The sequence below is a fragment of the Triticum aestivum genome, chromosome 2D (genome assembly GCF_018294505.1).
Source record: "Triticum aestivum cultivar Chinese Spring chromosome 2D, IWGSC CS RefSeq v2.1, whole genome shotgun sequence".
NCBI lineage: Eukaryota > Viridiplantae > Streptophyta > Magnoliopsida > Poales > Poaceae > Triticum > Triticum aestivum.
The window spans coordinates 138,577,835-138,585,129 of record NC_057799.1 but is presented as its reverse complement, the minus strand read 5'-3'; the positions used below and the strand labels follow the sequence as shown (position 1 = coordinate 138,585,129).

The following is a 7,295-nucleotide window of genomic DNA, read 5'->3' as shown; positions in this document are numbered from 1 at the left end:
ATGGTTCCCCCTCCCAATTCCCCATCCATACCTCGTGGGCGCCAAATCACCTTCTCCCCGAAAGCTCCCTTCTCCCTAGCCGCGAAACCTCAGCCCCTCCTCCATGGCGCCCCCACCACACCAAATTCATAGTCGCCCTCCTCCCTAATGCCGGAGACGCTGTCCATTTGCCGTTGTGCACTGGGCCATGGGCTTCTTACTCCGTGCTGCCGGAGCTGCCTCGACGACGGCCGCGTGAACCGTACCGGAGCCGATTCACCCACGCCGTTGTGCACCCTAGCCCTCCGGCGATCTTCACTTCTCACCAATAATTTGGTGATCCAATCCACTCATCTTGTTTGGCGCATCAAGATCTTTCTCCTCATGTCTTTGGAGATGGATTCCTCTCTTGGATCTACCCTTGGCTTGGATTTCTCCATGGGTAGAGTTTTTGCAGATGAGATCTATAAGGCTTCTGGTCTCACCGTTCATCCGATGAATGATGGAGGAGCTTTCACCCTAGTGGTTTCTTTCAGCAGACATGATTTCAGGCTTTCTGAGGATTCTGTGGCCGCAGCGCTTGAATCTGCATTGGGTGGATCTGCCATTGATCTTTGGGTCACACGCATTGCCGACAAGGTATTTAGTTTTAATGTCTTGTGCAAAGATGTTGGCTTTTACATTGTTGATACTAGATCCTATTCTTGCCCACAATTCAAATGTTATTTTCATCTGTGGGGCAATGGGGGTCCGAATTGGTATCGCGAGTTCAGAATTTGGAAGAAAGAATGTGATGCCGAAAGGGTTTTAGTTAGTCCCTCCAAGCGAAGGGCGGCCTTGGGACTTCTTGCAATGCATAAGCCTCCAGCTAAATCAGCTTTTAAGTCTCGATCTGCTGCTCGGAAGAACTTATCTTTTGCTATATTTCAAAATTATGACGTGTGCAAGGGATATAGATATCATGCATCTGCTGATTGCATTGCTGACATTGAGAGTGCTGGTTATGAGATTTCTGATAGGGAGCGCGTGGTTATTCATCCGCCATCACCGGTTGATCTCAATTGGACCTTAGCTTCGCCGCCGATCGTTTTTGGCATGGTGAGGTCGTCGGTGATCCAACAGCGTTCTGTTGCAGAGGGTTCTGCCTCGGAAATTACGCCGTCTAGTCCGGTCGGGAATTCAGGCTCTTTTGTCACATCCTAGCAAGTTCATGCATTAGAGTGTTGCATCATGTCTACTTTTCACAGAAAGTTGAAATGGGGATGACAGAAACCCCCAGCACCCCCCCCTGAAACACAACTAGGGTTTACTAAAATCCTTTTCAATGAACCTGAAATGCCCTTCATAAATGTTCACCATCTTTGGTCCTGGCTAAACCCTCTGCCAAAAATGGTTTCTTATTTTTGGAGGCTATTCTGGATTTTTGCACCAAGCCATAAGTATTTGCATTTGGGCAATTTAAATCCTATAAATATTTTAAAATGCCCAAATAATCTTGAAGGTATTTTTAGGCTGTTGAGAATATTTTCAAATGTGCCTCTGAATATTTTCAGGTTTTTCCTAAATGGAATAGTATTTCTACTATTTCAAAACACAGAACAGAAACAAATAAAAAGAAAAACAGAAAGCAGAGAGAGAATCTTACCTGGCAGCCCACTGGCCGGCCCAGCACTGTGCTAGCCCGCGCCAGTCAGCTGCTTCCTCCCACCAAAGCAGGCAGAGAGGTGACACCGGCGTGCGCGAGCTCGCCACGGCGCCACCTGCTTGCCGCTTCGCCCGTGGATGAGCTGGACGACCTCCACGTCGCGCCCCCGAGCCCCTGGACACCTCCATTCGCCCCCTGCACCTCTCCCCCGCCTCCCTCCACCATGGCCGACGCAGCCGGTGCCACCTCGCCGACGTAGCCGTAGCCACCGCCGTCTCCGCGTCACCTGACCCTGTCCAGCAGCTCCGCCGTCGCCTTCTCCTTCGAGCAGGTCGGGCCCCGAGCGCCCGCTTGCCCCGAAGCCACTGCTCCGACCTCGCCTTCACCGCCCACCGCCGGAGATCCCCTTCGCCGTCACCACCGCAGCAGTTCGTCCCCGACAGCGCCGCCTAGCTCATCGCCTTTGCCGTGAGCTTCTGCCCCTTCCCCTTCCTCTCATTCTTGCTGCCGCCCTCTGCCTCGACCGCAACAAGCAGCACCGCACGCGCCGCTGCCGAGCTCGTCGCCGACGATGCTCCGGCCACCCAACGGGCACGCCACCATGCCCAACGAGTTCACTTCGTCACGTAGGCCACGTAGGACCTGGCCTTTGTCATTGCCACAGTAACTAGATGAAACCCACTAGCATGTGTAGGAGTTGATTGAGCCATGTTGTGTTCCTACAATGCTATGCTTGCTACGCTTAGAGTCGTGTCAGGTCTGGCTCATCAGGGTGATGCACTAGAGTGAAAGCATGTGTCGATAATGAGAGTGAGTTGTTGAATACGTTTTGGTAAAGGTATCGATGAGAGGCCATGTAGGAGTACATGGTGGGTTCTTTCATTGAGACCGTCCCTAAGAACTGAGATCTGTATGCGTGATTTAAGATTCAGCTACTACCACGCATTGGGCCCGAAACCAATGGACCCCCTCGACTTCTTGATCACCCTTGTCCTCTGTCCAGGAGTTGCACGTAGTTTCTGGTGTTTGTAGTAAGCTGGAGGCCGTGGACAGCGCTGACCCGCGGGGTGGGATGTGATGCGGTAGGCTCGTGGCCCGGTGTACCGAGTCGCCCGTTTGGTGTCTCGGGAACCCTGCACGCATCGTTCGGGGCCGTATGTGGAAACCTCGGCCGGACTCCCTGCGGATGGAACCTGAATAGGCGATAAACCTGGACTAGAGACTCGAGTGTTTAGGTAGGCTGTGGCCGACACCCACGTTGGGCTTCCGCTTGAAGGTTGCCGAGTACACGTCGTGTAACGACGGTAAGTGGTGAGAGCGTGTGTGACGAAGTACACCCCTGCAGGGTATAAAACTATTCGAATAGCCGCGTCCGCGGTAAAGGACTACTTGGTCGCTTATGCAGTTCATAGACAAGTAAATGGATACTACTAAAAGCCTCAAGATAAGTGTGAGTACCGCGGATGGCTCTCTCGTGGGATGACGAGGGAGGATCCACGGTGGAGTATTGAGATGGTGATTAGTGGACTCGTGTGCGAAAACTATTTTACAAGTGGTGTCTCGTAGGATAGCTTAGCCAAGAGTCAAAGCTGGCTTGCTGCAATAACCCCACTACCTTCTTGAGAATGAACATGTATAGTAGGATCTGTTGTAAGACTTGCTGAGTACCTTTGTACTCATGTTGCTTCAATTACTGTTTTCAGACGACAACACCGCCCCTTCCGATGGGTTCTATGTAGATCTCGACGACGACGAGTGACTTGCCACCCAGGTGGTGATCTAAGCTTGTGAAGGGCCTACGTAGATAGACAGGCTTCGTCAAGCCTTCTTTCTTTCTAGTGTCTGTACCCAGACAAGTTGCTTCCGCATGTGCTTGTATGATTGTATGACTTGAGTGTCGGGTCATGTGACCCCTATCTGTATGAACATGTTATGTAAGGCTCTCCGGAGCCCTTTAAATAAAGTACTTTGAGTTGTAGAGTTTTGTTGTGATGCCATGTTGTATTTACACATATCGAGCATATTGTGTGTATGATTGAAATGCTTGGTATGTGTGGGATCCGACAATCTAGTTGTTTATCCTTGGCAGCCTCTCTTATGGGGAAATGTAGTCTAGTGCCTCCTTGAGCCATAGTAGTCCGCTACAGCCCGGTTCACCGGAGTCCTGCTAGCCCAGCACTACTGCTCTGGACACTTGACTGGCCGGCATGTGTTTCACATCGTTCCTGTGTCTGTCCCTTCGGGGAAATGTCACGCGGTGACATCCGGAGTCCTGCCTAGCCTGCTACAGCCTGGGTTCCCGGAGTCTTGTTAGCCCAGTGCTACAGCCCGGATTCACACGCTGCTGACCGACACGTTCGATGTTGATTCATGTATGCCTGTCCCAATACGTTAGTGCCGCTTTGGGTTCACGACTAGCCATGTCGGCCCGGGTTCTCTGTCATATGGATGCTAGCGACATTGTCATATACGTGAGCCAAAAGGCGCAAACGGTCCCGGGCCATGGTAAGGCGACACCCGTGGGAGTACCGTGCGTGAGGCCGCAAAGTGATATGAGGTGTTACAGGCTAGATCGGTGTGACTTAGAATCGGGGTCCTGACAGCGTTGGCATCAGAGCCGGACTGCTTGTAGGTGCGTTAAGCCAAACTGGTCGATGTCGAGTCTAGAAATGCTTTAGTTATATGTAGGGGGATTGATTGTGGGAGGGAACGTAAGGCGCTTTTACTCCTTTACCTTATGCCCTCTGATCTGAGTCATTCTCTTCTCATTCTACGTGGGTTAAGGACTAGGCTCTCTTCTCTCTATCAGGTTCACGTGTTACTAATCCGTAGTAACTTATAGGATTGTTGGTTCCATGCCTCAGTTCAGTTTCTACTACCTTTAGTATGTTGTCGGTTGAACCAGAACCTTGATATGATGTTGTTGAGTGGTTTTGCAAACTGTTGCGAATGTCTCAAATCTTTTTATGAGCATTTACAGCCGTTATGCTGTCCGAATTCTCCTAGAAATTCTAATGCCTTTGCATTATTTCGTGCTTTCAGATGGCCACCCGTTCCCAGAATCAAGTGGTTCGTCTAACCCGGTGCCTCGATGTACCTGGTCACACGGCCATGCTGGTCCGAGTGATGGTTGAGACAGGCTATCGATGGTATCCCGAGTATACCGTCGAGGAACAGTTTCGAGACTTTAATCAAAGTCAATATCTTTGCACAGTCAGGATTTACCCTTCCTATCCTGGATCCACTGAACCCCTCCATTGCTCTTATGGACTTGGGGTTACCATCGAGATGTCCGTGCAGGACGCAGCTTACTCGATGATGACTATCATACAAGCCAGAACTGCCTTCCTTCAGAACACTGACTTCCGCTATATGCCAGCATCACTCCCTGGGGCACAAGGGTACTATCAGGCTATTTACTGTGATCCTACCCATGAGGATTCACTACTCCGCACCACCACCGAGATGCTTGAGGACAAGGACCGTGAGAATCGTGCCTTGCGAATGGAGCTCTTTAATGCTTGTTCTGATCACTGGGCCACTCTGACACGGTTTGCACCTGCCGTGCAGGCTGGGTATATGGACATGAGGGACTTGTACCCCGTGCGGTCTGGTCTGCTAGATTGTATGGAATGGCGTGATGTAGGAGGCATCACCCCTCCTCATGGACCCCGTCTGCCACCGTTTGTTGGACCAAGGCCACACCCGAGTCCTTATGGACCGCAAGCTCCACGGGACCGACTGTTTCCAGATGATCATGTTCAGCTCCCAGGACATGGTGGTGATTTCTATGAAGATTACTACGGAGACGTCTGAGTTGGTAGTAGTTCACTAGTATTGTAACAGTTGTATTCTCCACAGTCCTGCGTGTCTCGTGGGATACGACTTGGTGTGTATCACGTTCCGGAGGTGTAGAAAAATAATGTATAGGAGCTTGGAATGCCTCTGATGAGATGTATCGTCTTTCATCGTAGCTGTACTCTAGCCTGGACTTGTACTAAACTATGTATGGTGTGTATGACCGTTGGTATATGTATGTCAGTTGCTATATTACCATGTCATACTGATGATCATCTCTGCATTCCGTGTTATCCATTACATTTGCATTTCCTGGCCAAGTTTTAGCCATCCTTGTCTAAACCGTTGTCTTGTTTCTCCTAGGATGGTCAACACCCGCAACAACCCTGCTGTCCAGGCGCAGGGTGAAGCCAATGCAGTTAGGGGGGAGAATCTGCCTCAACCGCCTTCACTGGCCGAAGTTATGCTGGAGGCAGAAAGAAACAAGCGTGAGACTAACCGCTTGCTAGAGCGAATTGAGCAGAATACTGCACGCCATCAGAGGAACGACTTGGTGTCCATCAATGACTTTATCAAGTTGTACCCACCGAAGTTTAACTATTCCGTCGAGCCCCTCGATGCGGATGATTGGCTTCACAGCATCACCCATAAGCTATGTTCTGCCAACGTAGCCGAAGCTGATAAGGTTACCTACGCTGCCTATCACCTCGAAGGCCCTGCTAGCCTTTGGTGGGAAAACTTTGAGGCTATGCGCCCAGCCGGCCAAATCACTACTTGGGCTGAATTTAGTGAGGATTTCCGTGAGCATCACATTCCGGAGGGTCTCATAGATCGTAAGAGGGAAGAATTCTGCAACTTCACCCAAGGCAGACTGACTGTGGATGCATACAGCCGTGAGTTTGGAAATTTAGCACGCTATGCTCCTGAAGAGGTATCCACCGACGCCAAGAAGCAGGCAAGGTTCCGCAAGGGACTTAGCCCCGAGCTTCGCCGTGATCTTCGTCTGCACGAGTGCACCTCTTTCCAGAAATTGGTCAATAAGGCCATCAGTGCTGAGACAGGTCAGACTGACTATGACGCTTCACGCAAGCACTCTCGCGATTTCGGTTCCTCATCCGGCTCCGGATCTCAGAAGCGCCGGGTCTGGATTCCAAACACTGCTCTGCCACCTAGGTTCACTCCGAGGCCATCCTTTGAGGCGCCTCGCCCCAACTAGCAGTATGCACCGCACAAGGTCTATGGTGGCCCCGCTGCTAATGCTGCTCCACGCCCCAATGTTGTGACATGCTTCAAGTGTGGAGAAATGGGTCACTATTTGCGCGAGTGCCCCCGGAACAACCCCAATCAACCTGGACAGTCCGTTGGCCATGGTAAGCCAGCAGGAAAGACTTACTACACCAAGCCAGCCACCACTGCACGTGGCCATGTCAACTACGTTTCAGCTGAAGAAACTCATGAGGATCCCAATGTCGTCCTTGGTACGCTCCTTGTTAACTGCCATCCGGCAACTGTTCTTTTCGATACTGGAGCATCTCATTCATTTATCTCTGAGAGCTATGCTCAATTGCACAACACCACATTTAGTGACATGCCCACCTCCATGGTAATTCAAACTCCTGGTTCTAGATGGAAAACCTCTAGGATAAGCCATGGAAATGAAATTCTTGTCAACAGATTGGTCTTCCTTGCATCACTAATACCTCTCAAGTCCTCGGACATAAACATCATCTTGGGTATGGACTGGATGTCAGCCCATTATGCTAAGATTGATTGCTCTACTAGAACTGTTCAACTCACCCATCCGTCGGGCAAGACAGTCAATGTTTTGACCCGAGTGTCTAAGCGTCAGCTTTACTCATTAAATGCCAACCCT

At 50.7% G+C, this 7,295-nt stretch overlaps 1 protein-coding gene across 1 annotated transcript in view; it reads right to left on the bottom strand.

Moving 5' to 3' along the window:
- The window catches only part of LOC123055720 (vegetative cell wall protein gp1), a 140,643-nt gene that overhangs the window by 125,885 nt on the left and 7,463 nt on the right, over positions 1-7,295 (bottom strand). The gene's annotated exons all lie outside the window — the stretch shown is intronic.